This window comes from Antechinus flavipes, chromosome 3 (assembly GCF_016432865.1).
Source record: "Antechinus flavipes isolate AdamAnt ecotype Samford, QLD, Australia chromosome 3, AdamAnt_v2, whole genome shotgun sequence".
NCBI lineage: Eukaryota > Metazoa > Chordata > Mammalia > Dasyuromorphia > Dasyuridae > Antechinus > Antechinus flavipes.
This window is the reverse complement of record NC_067400.1, coordinates 411,883,552-411,901,033: the sequence shown is the minus strand read 5'-3', so window position 1 is coordinate 411,901,033 and position 17,482 is coordinate 411,883,552. Positions and strand designations below refer to the sequence as shown.

The window sequence follows — 17,482 nt, the reverse complement described above, 5'->3', positions numbered from 1 at the left end:
ACAGCAAAGGTGACTTACCTGTAGAATCCCATCAGAGAATTCACTTTTACTGTTTGGTGGGCTTCATTATCATAATTGTTTTGTTTTTCTTTTTCCATAAAATTGATTTTTGGCTTTTCTTCCCACCCTCCATTTCCTTTTGGTTTTATGCAGCTTTCCTTTATCTCCATTAGTGTAGCTAATTGAAAACTAACTACATTGGGGTGAAAAAACATCCCCTTGAGATGGCTAGAATGTACAAATTTTTGGTTTGCCAGACAGTCAAATTAATCTTACATTTTATCAAAAGAAAAACTCATTTTGAGGATTTTTTTGGTTATTATTTTTTAGATTTTCAAATAATGCTTCCTGCTCTTGTCAGTTTTTAAAAATAGCCCTCTGAAAATGACAGTAACATCAACATGTAGGAATAGAATTGCAATGTGTAATTTTTTTTATAATTTCACATTCAGTTGTTTTAATAAATTGGGCTTTCAAGTAACAAGTTATCTTTTCTATAAGTTTATTTTCCATTATTGTTTTTTCTTTTGAAAGCAGAGAAAGCATTGCTTTTATTTGATGCAAGATTCCAGCTGGTGCACTCCCTTTAGAATTAAATTATTCCCTTAAGATGATGATAGGACATGCTGAGGAAACCCTTGTATATAAGAGTGATTGTTTATTAAAAATTAGAGTGAATGTTTCTCCCATGTAGCTGTAGAAAGAAAAATAGGAGTATTAATGGGTACTTTTTAGTTTGTTTACTTTTCAACAGACAAGACAGTCTTTTGGAGTTAATAAGCAAAGAAGTAAAATACCCATCAATTTTCATTAGCCTTGGAATTGGATCCCTGTTATTGTCACATTGTAGAAATCAAAAAAAAAAAAAAAAAACTGTGACCATGAGCAAATGTGATCCTAAATCATTTCTTCACCTGTTTCTTAGAAAAGTTGCCTTTTCGGTAGTCACCTTAAGTATGTTTGTATTTTTAAATTGTTTAGCAGTGGTTTCAAACTTTTGTTCTCAGTATCTTCATGTTGTTAAAAAACTATCCAGGATCTGTTCAAAGAGTTTTTGTTCACATGGGTTTTATTTATAGCTATTTACTATATTAGAAATAAAAAATAATTTTGAATTTGTAGACCCTCTGAAAGGGATTCAAAGACCCCAACAATTCTTTGGACTACACTTTAAGGACCACTGAGCTAGAGTGTAGTTCTCATGGGAACACAGGCTTTGATTTCTATGCATGCCAGTCATTTTTGCAGGGAGAGAAATTTTGCTCGGTGGCCACTAGTAGTTTCACAAATGCTTTTTGTTTTTCTTTTCCCTTAAAAATGACTTTATTGATGTCTTCTGTTTTTTTATGTTATCATAGTTACTCCCAGTGTCCCTCCTCTCTTCTTTCCTATAGAACCATCCATATAACAAAATAGTACTTTTTAAAGAAGAAAAAGAAATCTGTACAACTGATTGATACATTGAAGAAAACTGAAAACATGTACAATGTGTAATACTTGTGGATCCCCCACCTTCATGAAGGAGTGACTTGGGAATGCCTTCTCATACCTTCATTTGAGTTTTTAAAAGCAATATTTTACTTTTTCTCAATTGCATGTAAAACAATTTTTTTAACATTTTAAACATTTGCTTTTTAAAATTTTTAGTTTCAAACTTTCCCTCTTTCCCTTCCCATCTCTCTCTCTGAGATGGTAAGCAATTTGATATAGTTTATACATATGAATCCTGTAAAATATTTCCATTTTAGTCATGTCATGAAAGGAAATACAAACCAAAGATAAAAAGAAGAAAGAAAGGAAGGAAGGAAGAAAGAGAGAGAGAGAGAGAGAGAGAGAGAGAGAGACCTATGAAAAAAATAAAGTGGGAAAACATTGTACCTCAATCTTCATTCAGACTTCCATCAGATCTTTCTCTGGAGGTCGATGGCATTTTTCATCATGAGTTGTCTTAGTTCATTGTGTTACTGAGAATGTCATTCATTGTTGTTAATCCTTATAATTTTCTTTTGTTCACTTTTTGTGATTTCTATCTACATCATTCTAGTCGTTGTGTACACTTTCTTCTTGGTTCTACTTTTCTCTGAATCATGTAGAACTTTTCATGCATCTCTGTCATATTTATCATTTCTTAAAGCTCAGTAGTATTTTTTGCATTCAAGCACCACAATTTGTTTAGCCATTAGTCAATGGGTATCTCTTCTCCCCCCACTCTCCACCTCCAATTCTCTGATATCATAAAAAGTTCTGTGACAAAATGTTGGGGCTTTTTAAAAATTGCTAACTTTCTTTGAGTACATGACCAGTTCATGGAATCTTTGGTTCAAAAAATATAAACATTTTAATCACTTTGTTCAAATTGTTTTCCAAAAAGATTGGATCATTTCACAGTTTCATCAACAATATGTGTGCTTTTCATAACCTCTTCAATATTTATTACTACCATATTTTATCATCTTTGCCAATAGACAAGATATAAGATTGTTTTGATTTTTCATTTGTCTCACTAGGGATTTGGAGCATTCTTTCATGTGGTTTCTAATATTTTGTAATTCTTCTTTTGAGAATTGTTCATATCCTCTGACTTTTTATCTGCTAGAGAGTGACTATTAGTCATAGGTGTTTTGAATTGTTTATTATATATGTTGGATACACCACCTTATCAGAGAAATTTAATGCAAAATTTCTTTTTCCCATTTAACCATTTTCTTTCTATTCTATGCTTATTAATTGTGTACCCGCAGAAGCAGTTATTTTCATACAGTCAAAGTTATCTAATCTATCTTTTGTAATTGCCTCTATCTCTTTTCGGTGAAGAATATGTCTTCAGTCCAAAACTGTGAGAAATATATGATCTGCTTCTCTTTTAATTTTTTAGTAGTATAATCTCTAATATTAATGTCATGTATCCATTTAGAATGTATTATGGAATATGGGTATGTTGGTCTATCTGCCTGATGATGCTTACAAAGGAGACTGAGTGATGAATTGTTTCTAGTTTAAGTCCTGTACCCAAAAATATTTTTTTACTTTAATTTAATTTAATTTAATTTAATAATAACTTATATTGACAGAATCCATGCCAGGGTAATTTTTTTTTTTTTTTACAACATTATCCCTTGCACTCGCTTCTGTTCCGATTTTTAATTTTTAAATTTTTTCAGTAGTATAATCTCTAATATTAATGTCATGTATCCATTTAGAATGTATTATGGAATATGGGTATGTTGGTCTATCTGCTTGATGATGCTTACAAAGAGTGATGAATTGTTTCTAGTGTAAGTCCTGTACCCAAAAAAATTTTTTAAAAAATCTAAGTCTTGTTGGAGCATCAAATGCCATATTTGAATGCAAATGTGAATAAATGTTGTCTTCAATTTGTCTTTCAACTTTAAATCTATCATCCTATGTCTCATGTCACTATCATTAAATGCTATAAGTAGAAGTGTGAGGTGGAATTGATTGAGATAGAGATAGTAACAGTTTGCAGAAAGTCAGTTGTGGAAAGGGCTAGGTCAAGGAGTTAAAACATTTCATTTATACAAAAGGATACTTAGTGATTTGTCCAATATTATATTGGTAGTTAGTATCAGAAGAGGCTTTGGAACTTGAATTCTTTGACTCCCCAGCCAATGATTACTTTTCCTTTTGTGCCATATTTTGTGTGCTGCTTATAGATTAGGTAGAACATTTGCCCTCAGGAAATGAAAAGGGAACATTTGGTCTTCAATTTTTCCAGCTTCCTGCATCACTTTTCACATTCCTGCTTAGTCAACATTATTTTATTTCCTTTTGAAGTCATTTGGAATAGAATCTCAGGTGTTTTTTCTTTTTTCTCCATTTGCCCATCACATTTTCAATCACTTTCCCAACTCAGCATCCCACTTCCCATTATTTAATCACTACCCCAATTTCTCTCTTCATTTCAGGAACTTCCTCTTACTTACCTCATTCCTTGTGAGTCAGCAAATGTAAATAGAGTCATGCTTATATTTGTCATGTAGATTGTATTAAAATGCCTTTTTGACAAAAGTCATGCTTACTGAGCCAGATTTTTGTGTTTTTTTCATGGCAAATGTGGCAGAGATTTTGAATGAACAGAGAGTCTTAGATCATGGCATTTAGGTTGGAAACTGTCAGGAAGCAGAGACTAAACAGATCTTTAATTCAATAGGCATTTATCAAGTACTTAATTTTGTTTGGGACATAAAAAAAAAGTAATATCTTACTCTCAAGGATCTTCAAAGCTAGTACAGAGCTTAGGGATCTCTAAGAAGATTTATTAGACAAAAAATTGCTTTTGTGCCTAGTACAATGCCATTAATAACTATTAGATAAAAATTAAATCTTAGTGGTGCTGAAAGAAGCAAGTGATATACACATTGGGTTGAGAAATAATCATCTTTATCACTGATTTTGATAAGGCATTATATTTGTCATTTCATTTGCTCTTTGCGAGGTCAATACTATGGTCTTAACATTTCCATTTTCCATGAAAGGACAATGGAGTTTGACGTGATGTTACTTTCCTATCTTCAAATGTCTAGTTAGTAAAAGTATCAGAGGAAGGGTGTTGAAGTGATGCTCCTTTCCCATCATCAAATGTCTAGTTAGTAAAAGTATCAGAGGAAGGGTGTGAAAAGTTACCAGATTTCTGGTAACTCTTTAGTACAGAACTAAATACAATTTTCCTCTATTTTTCTGCCTCTTAGTCTTTCTATTTCTGTGTGTCTCTCTCTTTGTCTCTGCGTTTCTCTGTGTCTCTGTCTCCCTTTCTCTTTTTCTGTGTGTGTGTGTGTGTGCATGTGCACACACACATGTGTTGTTATTCTTAATTGAATGATTGTGTTTCTAAAAATCTTATTAACTCTCTCCCTCCATAACAGTGGAAATATTGTGAGGCATTTGACAATTCTCAGGCATTGGACAAGTAATCTGTTTTTGAATAGCTTAGCTTTATGGCTCCATATGACATCTCATTTTTTGCTATAATAGTGGAAATATTGTGATACTTTTAGAATTCTCATACATTGGACAAATAAGCTACTTTTGAATAGCTTGGTTTCATGGTTCCACATGATATCTCACTGTTAACTATTCAGAGGAGGACTATTACTTATTTCATGATTTCTTAAACTTGTTTAACAATTTTATTTAAAACCCCTACAGAGATATACCTCACATAAAAATTGTACTTCAGGATATTTAATATTTGTGAGCTTTACATTTCTATGCAATAATAATAATAAAAAATGTTTGCTTCATTCTCAGTAAAAACCTCTTTTTTCTTACAAAGTAGTAAGTTATAGGTTATCTACATTACCATAAAAAAAAAAAAAGAAAAAGAAAAAAATGGCATTAAGTAGACTTTTAGTAGAGGCTGAAGCATCTGTATAAGGAAAGATTAATTTTTCAAAACTCCGCTGTTATCACAAGTAATAGTAATAAACTGGGAAAAGGGGAAACTCTGTTGCTAACCACATGAGGATTTCTGTAAATTCTGGCCTGATAACTTTCCTTGGCCTTGTGTACTTGCAGTTGCTGGTGAGTATCATGAATGCACTACCTAGGCCCTGAAACATTGACTGTGTTAGCATATGCTAGAGACAGATGCTTTACTTCTTGTTTAAGAAAGTCCTAGGATCATGATTCCTTAAATTTTTTTCTTGATTGAAAATAAAGCATAACTTGTTGATCACAACATCAGCTACTTTTTTTGTAATTACCCTTCCCAGTGTGAAAGTGTTTGATAGTTCAATAAATGTTTAAATGTCTGCTTAGTATTTAGAGTGATGGATATGACAGACTTTTTACTAAAGGGCCCATCTCTTAACCTTTCTAGCTCTGTTGTAAAGTGAGAGTATTCAACTAGTTGATTACTAAGGTCCTATTTATCTAATGATCTTATGGTACTATATGGGAGGAGTATCATGAGAACAACATGCACAAATATCTGATAAAAGAGGAGAATGTGATGAGGCAGAATTCATATCAGTGTAATCTATAAAATCTGAGAAGAAGAAAGGGCTCACTTTCATCTGGCAAGATGAGAGAGGGCTTCATGGAAGAGGAAGTCCTTTAATTGGATCTTGAAGAAATATTACTATAATTTGAATGTGTGATTGAGAATATGATTGCCAGTCTCAGCATGAGAATTAAAGCAGGTAAAGGAGATGAGCATCTTAAAGAGGATGAACCTACAGGATGAAGACAGAAAAGAAAAAAATGAAATTATATGAAGGTGATAATTTGAAGGAAGCAGGGAAAGGAATAGAAAAACTTTTTGTTTGTCAGCCCATAGTTAAAAACAACAACAACAAAACACAACCCAAAACAGAAGTCTATACAGAAAAGTCAGTAACTTTTTTGGCAATGAGATTTTTATCCTATGAGGCAATCCATTTTTTAGCCTCCCTATCTCTCAGGGTTTCTATTTAGTCCTCCTTTCATAATGTTCCTCAAGTCAGAAGCTGACCCTCATCAGCTTTAATTCTTAGTACTTTGTGGACTTTGTCAGTCAAGAAAATAGGTCAAAATCAAGAAAATTATAGATTTTTTTTTCACCCTTTCCTCATGTGACCATTCTAGTTCCATTTTTAAGACACGAGATTTCTTTGGTTATTCCTGTGTCTTCTTTGATCAATTCTTGATCAAAAAGAATCATGTCTATCTTGATGAAGAAGACACGACTGACAAGTCATTTCATGACTCAAAAGGGTTTCAAGGGAACTAACTTGCACATGGGATGATAGTAAGGAAATAACCTTATATCTACCTAATAGCTCTTAAATATTTCTGCCTATCCATGATATAATAGGGCAAACACACATGAATGTAAATACATATACTTATATGTGTAAAGGTTTGTTGAATTATATTGGAGAGGAGCACTCTGGGTCAGACACAGAGCACTCTGGGAGAGCTAGAAACCCTCTCTCGGAGGCAAGAAAGATTCATTACAACTTTTACAGATTCTAGGTCTCATTTATAAAAAGAGAAGCCCTATTAATTTCTTGCAATCTTAAGGTACACTGTGTATGTTGGAGTTAGGGAATTGGGGGTTAAAAGGGACCCCCTTTATCTGGAGACCCACATGCACAAATAACTGATATAAAGGAGAATGTGATAAGAGCAGGTGAGAATTTAGAACAAAGGAAGGAAATCATTTTAGAGCCTGAAGTAAATAAAAATTGGAACTAAGAGAGAGAAAGTTTTATCTGATATATCTGTGTACCTCCTTTATTCTTCCCTAAATTTGCTCCTTAAAAGGAAAGCTATGACAAATCAGAACAGATATCACCTTACTGACAAAAGTCCATAGAAAGCTATGGTTTTCATAACCTAGCTATGGTTGTGAGAGTTGGACTATGGGGAAAGTTGAGCATCGCAGAGTAGAAGCTTTTATATTGTGGGGTTAGAAAGGACTTTTGAGAGTCTTTTGGACAGAAACAAGATCAAATAAATCGGTACTTGTTGGAATCTTTACAAACTGCTAACTCATTAGAGTTGATAGATTATTGATCTGATCTTACAAGAAGATGTTTTGGGCCAGAACCTGAAACAAGGTACTAAGTAGAACTAATTGATACAATACTTGTGTTCATACCTTTATCATTGGAGTTCACACATTTGCGAGATTTCAGGGTTTAGTATGAGTTATCCGAATTCACGCCTCCCTTGAAGCTCTTAGGGCCAGAGAGCACTATGGGAGAAAACCCATAATCTCGCTCTCTGATATATAAGAAGAAAGCAGAGGCCCAGTGAAGGAAGTTCAGCTGAATTATATTGGAGAGGAACAGTCTGAGTCAGACACAGAGCACTCTGGGAGAGCTAGAAACCCTCTCTCGGAGGCAAAAAAGATTCATTACAACTTTTACCTTGGTGCTGGCTGGAGGCAGAGGCAGAAGCAAAGGACAAAGCTGCAAGAACTCTTAGAACCAAGGAGAGAGAGAGGCCTCTAAGAAAAGCTCACCGGGCTATATTGGAGACAATAAAAGATCTGAACTTTTATCACCTGGCTGCATTTTGGGTGATTATTACTTTCAACTACAGCTAAGGCTGCCTCCAGAAAACCTCCCCTGAGAGACCTGCTTTCTCCTAGAGAGAACTATTATATTATTTTAAAGAAGAGAAAAGAGCACCACAGGTACTTAAAAGAAATTAATTCAGAGTGGAAGGACAAATAACTAAGGATGAAGCTTAAATACTTTGGCCACCTAATGAGAAGACAGGAAATTGGAAAAGGGACTGCTGTTGGGAAAGGTTGATGGCAAAAAGAAAAGAGGATGGCATAGGATGAGATGGATAGTGTCATGGAACCTGTGGCATGACTTTGGGATGCATGAACTGACTTTGGGAGATGGTGGATCAAGGGATCTGCAGTGCCATGGTCCATGAGATCATGAAGAGTTGGACACAACTGAACAATTGAACAACAATGACAATAGTTATTACTACTACCATCAAAACTATTAATAGGAACTGTAACATATTCTGTTTATTTCTCTTACATAAGTTTTCTGATTTTATTCTAATATTAAAAAACCACAAAGCCAAGCATTGCCTGGAAATGCACAAAATTTAAATGAATAAAGATGGCCAAGTATTTCGGAATGTTGTACATTTTACTTGGAGTGCTAAACTATTCTGATGTATTAGTATTTTTTTGGTCTGATTTGAACTCTAAACCAATGGACCCAAGGACCATTGTATTTTTGTTAGGCTAAATGTGAGCTATCTGCCCAGTTGAATGCGTCTGATTAAATTTTCAACTTCAGAAGTGAGAAAAAAGGGGGAGGACAGGGTAGAGAAAGGTAAGGCTCAATTTAAAAATGAGAGGCATCTGCTTCAAAAGGTTATTAGAAAAATAGGAACAACATAAGTGCCATATTAATATGACCCATTATTATCAGACACTCTCTAGTCTTTTATTTGTCTGTAGCCAGCCATAATAGCTATCTAGATATGTGCTCTTATAGGAAAGAAAGTATGATGAAAACTGAAATCTTCACATTCTTACCTCCATCTTTCAAATTATTTCTCAACTTCTTCAGTTTGACTAATAATATAAGCATTATTTCTGTCTTTCAGATGAGAAATATTTTTAAAAAATTTATAGTATTTTATTTTTTCCCCAAAACATGCAAAGATAGTTTTCAACATTCACCTTTGGGGAAAAAAAAGTTCCAAAATTTTCTCCCTCCCTTCTCGCTTCCCTAGCCAATAAACAATGCAATATAAGTTAAACATATACAGTTCCTCTAAACATTTCTATATTCACCAGACTAGAAATCTTAACTTTTCTTGGCTTTCATTTTTAGTTACCAAGACTCATAAAAAAAAAAAATTAACAAGTATTTTTTCCTTTCCCTCCCCCTCTCCAAAAAAAGAAAAAAACAAGAAAAAGCAAAAACCCTCTTAGTACTATGTAAGCCAAACAAAACACATGCTCTTATTGTGCCAAAAATTGTGACTTTTCTACTCTATTTTTGATTTTGTAATTTTTTAGTTATTATTTTAATAGCATTTTATTTTTCAAAATATATGCGAAGATAGTTTTAAACATTTACCCTTGCAAAATCTTGTGTTCTTTATTTTTCTCCCTTTCTCCCTTCTTCCCTAGACAGCAAGTAATCCAATATAAGTTAAATATGTGCAATTCTTCTAAACCTATTTCCACAGTTATCATGCACAACTATTATTTAATCCAGGTTCTCTCTTCCACAAAAACTAACATACCATGTTAAACATACATGACTACCATACAAAAGGCATTTAATAAGTGCTTTGGAAATGTAGTGATAGGGACTCACCCTGTGATTCCACAGATATAAGACATATATAGAGGAAGAAACATATATAGAGGAAGAAACTCCCTCTTCACTAACAATACAGATTAGTACTTTCTCAACAACTTAAATCTTAAAAAGTTCCTTAAAGTATTGAGACTTTTAGTGACATAATCAGTATGCCAAAGGTGGATCATAGGTCTTCCTCACTCTAAGACCAGTCTCTCTGGAAATGAATGGTGATTATTATTATTATTTTTTAAACTGAGGCAGTTGCCCAGGGTCACACAGCTAGGAAGTGTTAAGTGTCTGAGGCCACATTTGAACTTGAGTTATCCTGACATCGATTCATCAAGCTGGTGCTCTTTTTTTAATTTTCAAAAAAATGATTTTGTTGATTTTTTTTTAACAGTATACTTATAAGGACTAAAGTGTACCTGCTACAATAGGGCATATTGATTAGCAAATTTATGGATTATTTTTTGTTTACATTTTTCTTACGGTCAAATATTAATCAGGATCTTGGCATATGAAAGCAATAATACAGTCTAATAAAGAAATATTATGCACTATTAGTCATATGAAATGCAAATAGACTTTAGGTTATAAATGACACTATGAAGACAAAGTCTACTTAAATAATTAGCTATTGGAATAGAAAAATAAACAGAAACCTAATTCACCATTCCTACCAAGATGGAATATCTTCAAGTACAAACCTGATGACAGATATGCCTCTTTTGTTTATAGAATAATCCTACCTGAGTCTAGAAAGGCTTGTCATCCAAGAATTGTGCCCCCAAAATGATTTAAATGCAAATTAATTTTCATTCCTATGTGGCATCCTGCTTCATAGAATGAAGGAAAACCGTTCTAAGAATTTTTTTTTCCTCTTCATCCATTTAAAAACATTATGTATCCAAAGTTAAATTAACCTGCCAGTATCTAATCATTGATTTGTAACTGGAAGAAGTAAATAGTTGCCAAGTTAAGCTTCTCCTTGTAAATGAAAAGAAAATCAAAACACTTTGAAATTAATGGAAATGAGGTGGCAGGATATAGGGGAAAGTGATGTGAATTTGGAGTCTGAGGACCTGGATTCAGATTTCACCTCTGACAATCCCTTTGTGTCTTTGGCTGAGTCGTTTAGGATCCTTGAGAATCTCAGCTTGCATATATTAAATGAAGAGGCTGTACTAGACAGCCTCTGAAGTCTTCTGTCTCTTGATATATGATCCTATACCTTTAGGACCTCATTTTGCCATTATAGACTTCTGTATCAACATCCATAAAATAAGGGGGTTAGTCTAGATGGCCCTGAGATCTTTTCTTTGTGGAGGAGAAGGTACTTAGAGTTAAGGGACTTACCGAGGTTCACACAGCTGGTAAGTGTCTGAAGCTGTAATTTGAATTTAGGTTCTCAATACTCTTTCTACTATCCCACCTAGGTGCCTTCCCCCTTTCTCGCCTGGTCCTTTAAAGCTCTAAAATTATGATCTAGCTCTATTATCTATGTTCTTCTGATCCTATGAATAAAGAAACTAGTAAAATTGGTTTCAAAATAATGCTCAGAGTAATGAGAAGTGTCATTTGGGGAGACTCTTAGTCATTATAATAAATGACAAACAGACCTCTATGAAGAAAACTGCAGCATATATGTTCATATTATTTCCTTGTGGAGACTGAGGAAGTAAGGAAATTCCAAGATTACCAAGACTCCAGTTTATAGAATGCTCAGAAGTCTCATTCTTGTATGCTATGAATATATTACATAAAAAGGAATTGGAAGAAACTGAACATGGTAGCCTTAAATGATAACTTTGCACATGGTATACATAGTTGTTTAGAGATTCAGCAGTTATCAGTGGAGACAAAAGTGATGTCCTAGACCAGGGGTTCTCAAATTTTTTAAATAGGGGCCAGTTCACTGTCCCTCAGACTGTTGGAGGGCTGAACTATAGTAAAAACAAAAACTTTGTTTTGTGAGCCTTTAAATAAAGAAACTTCATAGCCCTGGGTGAGGGGGATAATCGTCCTCAGCTGCTACATCTGGCCCGCGGGCCATAGTTTGAGGACCCCTGTGACATAGACTCTCTTGTCCATAAGAGTAGACCAATGGCTTGAAGTAAGGGAACCTATAGACTAGTATAGGGCCAAAAGGTAGAAAAGCCAATTGCATCATAAGTGAGTATCATACTTCTTTGTGAATTGCTAAAGAAATTATTTCCAGACCATTGGAAAAAACGGTAAAAATGCAAGGAGCTTTGGAAAAGGTCCAGAAGACAGGGATAAAAGTCAGGTCAGACAAACTGGTAGGGGAGCATTCTTGGGAAGCCAAAAAAAAAAAAAAAAAGAGCTTTTCTCAGCCACATAGTTAGGAGCAAGACATGATTCTTGCCAATTCCATGGCTAGGAACTCTATCAAAGTTAGGGAACACCTGTACTTTAGACCTAGAGGTAAAAATCGAGGAAGTCAGTTCTAGAAGAGCCAAAATACCTATAGCTTTGCCAAATTGAATTTATCACCAAAAAAAAAACTAATTGTGGTCATACCAGCTGGCTGACTTCAGAATAAAATATAGAAGAAAGGGGTTTGTGAAGAGAGAGAGAAGAAAGCCATATAGCTCCCTGTGAACAGGTATGTGAGATTGTTATTGTTTTAAAAGACTTATGTGACTTTAAATTTTTTCTTGAGTTGCTATGGTAACCACCTTGTAAAAAAATTTTTTTTTCCTGCATCACATAGTACTAAAATTCCTTCAGAGCAACTGAAATGATTGTATATTGTCTTTAGGGAGCTGGTACAGGCAAACATTGGGCCTTCCCTGTAAGTCACATTAAGTATCGGAAGTAACCAATTCAATTCAAGATACTTGTTAATGGTGGCTAAATGAGATGTTGGAGCTTGAAAACCCACAATGAAACAGTGCCTTGCCTAAGGAACTTAAATTATACTGGGGCAGAGGAAGGACAGATGCAGTGTGGGTGTGATGGGTAGAACATGAAGACAGATTAGTACAATAGTGAGTAGGGAATAAATGAATGAAAAAACTAAGCAATCGTTTGTTAAGTACTTACTAAATGTCCGGTTTTGTGGATTCAAATTCAAAAGTGAAACAGACTTTCTCCTTAGGCTACTTACATTGTCCTGGAATCGGCTAGGAAAGGTTATAGCATGTTCACAAATAAGTAAATAAAAGATACATGAAGTAAAATAAAATGCAAAGTGAATTGGTGCTGGGGGTGAGACTAATAATGGGGGATTCAGGAAAGGCTACTTGAAGGATGCTTCTTTAGCTGACAAAAGGATACTAGAACAGGCATAGAGAAGTGGGGAGAACATTTTAGGCATGGAGTATCATCTTCCAAAGGCAAAGGTGAGGAATATTGACTAAGTTACTCTGATTGGACTGCAGTGTGTTTCAAAGGGGAGGTAAAATATGTAGTCAGTTAAGAAAGATAGACTAGAGCAAAATCATGAAGGGCTTCAAAAGCCAAATAGGATTTTTCTGATGCTAGACGCAAAAAAGAAACACTAAAGCTTCTTGAGGGGGAAAAAAAAGCTGTTATTAGATTTGAGCTTTAGAAGTATCAGTTTAATAGGTGTTTGGAGAATGGATTTGAGAGGGGAGATCAATCCAAAAATCTATTGCAATAGTCTGCCATGTAGAACCTTACCTAATTATAAGTGCCAAAAAGGGAGAGGGGGAGAAGAGTATTATGAAAATATAAATGATAAGAAATTGTAACTGATTGGATGGAGGAGGGGAAGGAGCCTGTATATAGCATCTATTTGCCAGGTATACTAAATACTTTACAAATGTCTCATTTGATCCTCGCAATAATCATGCGAGAAAGGTATTATTATTATCTCCATTTTACAGTGGAGGCAAACAGGAATTAAGTGACTTGCTCAGGATCAGACAACTAATAAGTATCAGAGGATAGATTTTAATTCAATACTTATTGATTCTGGGTCCACTTCCTATCACCATGTCACCGTGGTGCTTAAATGGGAGAGAATGGCAAATGAGTGAAGAATTAAGGATAGTGTGTAGTTTATAAGCCTGGGGAACTGAAAATGATAATTGTCCTTTAAAAAAAAAAAAAAAAAAGCAAAGTTAGGATGAGTGGTAGATTTAGGGGGAAACATTTTTAGTTATGTTGAATATGAGATACTTATGCTACTTCCAAATGGAGCTGTTCAAGTGGAAGATTCAGAACTGGTGCTCAGGAGAGATTAGGTAAAGATCTGTTATAAAGATATGGTCTTTATCTGCTTGGAGAGGTTAGTTGAATCCTTTGGAGGTTCCATTGTAATTTGTGGGATCGTTGAATGAAAGTGTTTAGAGGGAGGGTCTAAGAGAGAACCCTGTCAAGAATAGAATTGTTCATTTTAAAGGAAGGAGAATTAGGAGAGAAAAATGTCATGAAACCGCAGAGGAGAGAATATTCAGAAAGAGGTAGTGGTCTCACTTTCAAATGTATACATCAAGAAGTATGAGTACTGAGAAAAAGGTCATAAGATAACAGCATTAAAGAGATCATTTGCCATTTTGGAGAGAACAGCTTCAAAATACCAAACAATTGTGAATAAGATATCAGAAAGAGATATAGGAACATCTGAAAAGGGAGAAAACTGGAGGGGAGTATAGAGGATCAGAAATATGTCCATGAAATGTCAGCATTTGAGCTAAAACTTGAAGAAAGGTAAAGAATTGGCAAAGTGAAGATGAGGTATTTTATTTTTAGTATAGAGATGGGGGATGGATGGTTTAAGAAATATCAGGCAGGCCAGTGAGACTGGAAAAGGAATATTATGAAATAAGGCTATGAAGGCTATGGTTGGCTGAGTGATTTGGTCAGACCTATACCTGCAGAAGATTATTTTGGCAATTATGAAAAGGACAGATTGGAAAAAAGAGAAGCAAGGTGGAGACTGGAGAAGAGAATAAGCATTTTTGTAGCATCTATTATGTGGCACTTTTTTTTTTTTTTGCAAATATTATTTCATTTGATCTTCCTTCTCTGAAGCATCATCAATTTTCTCCCTACTAGCAATGGATGTCCCTAAAAGGCCAGTATTCTGGGTTCTTTTATGTACAAGGTTCTCCTTGATTTCTCTTCAGCTTGATTATCATCTCCATGTTGCTTACTTTCAGATCTATAAACTCATTCCTAAGTTTTCTTCTGAACTCCAGTCCAACAATTCCAAATGCCTAATCTACATTTCTGACTTAATGTCTCATTAGAATCTCAAATATAGCATATCCAAAGTGGAATTCCTCTCTACCCCCATTTCCCAATCTATCGTGTCTCTAAAAATTTCTTTTTTGGTTGAGGATACTATCATCAAATCAACTTGACCCTCTTTTTTATTGCTGGTTTCCATTCAGTTGCCAAGTTCCATTTTCTCTCCACAGCACTTTTTATCTTTTACTAGGATTATTGCAGTAACCTCCTAACAGGTCAGAGATATCTGTGCAGTGGACATGGCACTAAGTCTGGAGTTGTCAAGACCTGAGATCAAATGTAGCCTCAGATACTGTATGACCCTGAGCAAGTCACTTAGATCGAACAAATTCCTGAAAGAAACAAGAGGGAATGTGATTAAAGACACATGTAGCAGATCCAATCTTAGCAAGGAGGAAAGCTCTGAGGTGAAGTGAGGCTTAGTAGTGAAAATAGAGTGACTGAAATGGGAAGTAGAAAAGGGCAGGGAGAGATATGGCAAGACTTGTAGTTAGAATCTAGTAAGAAGAAGCCAGCTCCTGCATTTTCTAAACAGGACAAAAAAGGGAATTGTATTTTTAGCTGATAATGGATTCTAATCCATGATGTCATAACTTGACATGCTTAATTGTATCCAGTATATCAAATGTTCTACTTATGTAATGTTAAGACACATGCAAATGATTCTATTTTAAAATTCTTCCTACTTATTGCCTTTGCTAATGGGTGGATGTTAAGACTCAGTACAGTAAATTGTTTTGCCACAACTATTGTGGTAAAGAATTTTAAGGCAATTATCCAATTTAGATAATTTTTAAAAAACATGGTACATTGAAAAGATAGTCATGTCAACCAACAAGAATTTATTAAAGATGTAGTCAGTGAAGTAGCATTTATTAAGTTCTTACTATGTGTCAAGGTTTGTGCTGTGTATTGATAATACAAATACAAGCAGAAAGAAAGCCAGTCCTTAGGCACAAGGAGCTTACTTTTTATAATTAGAGAAGGCTATACATACAAAGAAGCTGAAAGTTGAGGGACAAAGAGGGCATAATAGGGCAAGTTTAGAGAGCAGCCTAGAAAGGAATGAGACATGGCTAACCTGGAATACTCTCCATAACTGGATATTCTGGAAGAGCAGAATCCAATCAGAGGGAGAAACCATAGAGGGATTGGGTGAGAGAGTTCTTTCAATTTATGAATGCCAAGGTTGGAACGATTCTTTAGGATCAAGACCTGGGGTATAGTAAAGGATATACAAGGCACTGTGCTCAACACTAAAAATACAAATAAAAAATTAAAAACTATCCTTGCCCAGCAATGACTTTACATTCCAGTGGGCAGAATAACTACACATAAATTAAGGCATACCAAATAATATATAATGCATATAGAAGGAAGTCTTAGCGGAAGAACTGGCTATTTCTGACAGTAGGACCCAGAAAAGCATGTGAACTTTTGAAAGGAAACCATATGAATGAATGAAAGAAAAACTTTACTAAGGCTTGTCATGTGTCAGGCACTGTACTAAGATCTAAGCATACAAATGAAAGTAAGGTAGCCTCTGCCCTCTACAAACTTACATTCTAAAGAAGGAAACAACCTATTTTGCACAATGGGAGACAGAGAAGGGTGTTTTGATCTGGGAAGTTACTGCAACAGAGAGGGGAAAATAGACAACTAAAAGATCTTTTCCAGAAGAAATGATAGTGATGGATTGATTATACTTCTCAAAGCAAGAACTTTCTTTTTAGTGTTAGGACTTTTTCTTTTACTTAATGGTACCCATAAGCATTTCAGTAAAAAATTTAAAATGAAATTTCCTTTACAACATAAAGTCTTTGCCTTGAAGCCTGGCATTTTATAAAAGGCAAGCTAAAAGCCTCAGTTTTTAGCTGCTTTTATCTGGTTGAAGGCAAATTCTTGGAGCTTTTAGTCATTTCACATATTAGGAGTAACTCAACTAGCATGCTCATTTACATGCATTTTAATAGAGTTATTGAATCATTTTCTTTCTTTTATGTGAGAAAAGGTTGGATGAGTGGAGGAAGAAAGAGTGAACTTACATTAGAGCTGAAGGAGAATGTGAATTTGTTAACTAGTACAAGAAAATAGTGGTCATACCTACTCACTTCAAAGGCTTAAAATCAAGCTACATGTTTAACTATTTAAATTTAGTAAATAAATTCTATCCCTTTACTCAAGTTCCACTTTTGATTGATCTTGTTTCGTCAAGGTTAAGTTGGACTTTTGGAGAATACCTGTAGCATTATACAAACTGTAGCAGAATATATTAAACTGAAACTACTTGGACTACAAATCCATGAGACCAAAGATTTTCTCAGAGGACCAGCCCACCTTGTTTCTGAGTTCATCACCAGAGGTTTGTCTTCTAGGTGGTGGGGTTTTTTCAGTCTTAACAACTCATGAAATAACTATTGCCTGGTCTAGTGTTGGGGCCCTTG

At 34.7% G+C, this 17,482-nt stretch overlaps 1 protein-coding gene across 5 annotated transcripts in view; it reads left to right on the top strand.

Annotated features, from left to right (window-relative positions):
* The window catches only part of OSBPL6 (oxysterol binding protein like 6), a 250,526-nt gene that overhangs the window by 61,082 nt on the left and 171,962 nt on the right, over nucleotides 1–17,482 (top strand). The window lies entirely within an intron of this gene.